Consider the following 346-nt stretch of genomic DNA (forward strand, 5'->3'; position numbering starts at 1 on the left):
GGCTAGGGGGGTGACTCAGCGCCCGTTCCCGGAACTACCGGGGCTCCCCTGGCTTGCACAAACCACCAGGCCGGGGCCCTGCCTGCTCTCGTGCAAGGCCCCCAACCAGGCCCCGTGCAAGCTGCCTCCTGCCCCACGTACGCCCCGTGCGAGGCTCCTGCCCCCGGTCCCAGGAGCTCCCAGCCTCAGCGGTGCCCCGTGCCGCGCTCGGGGCTGTACGAAGGAGGCCGGAGGCTCCCCACGACTCCTGGGCTCTGCGCGGGGAGGCGGGACGGGGGGTCTGTAGCCCCCGGGGTCTCCCTCCCTGCACGGGGGGAGCTCACAACTGTGCCATCATCAAGCCGGG

Source organism: Alligator sinensis, unplaced genomic scaffold (genome assembly GCF_000455745.1).
Source record: "Alligator sinensis unplaced genomic scaffold, ASM45574v1 scaffold107_1, whole genome shotgun sequence".
NCBI classification, from domain to species: Eukaryota; Metazoa; Chordata; order Crocodylia; family Alligatoridae; genus Alligator; species Alligator sinensis.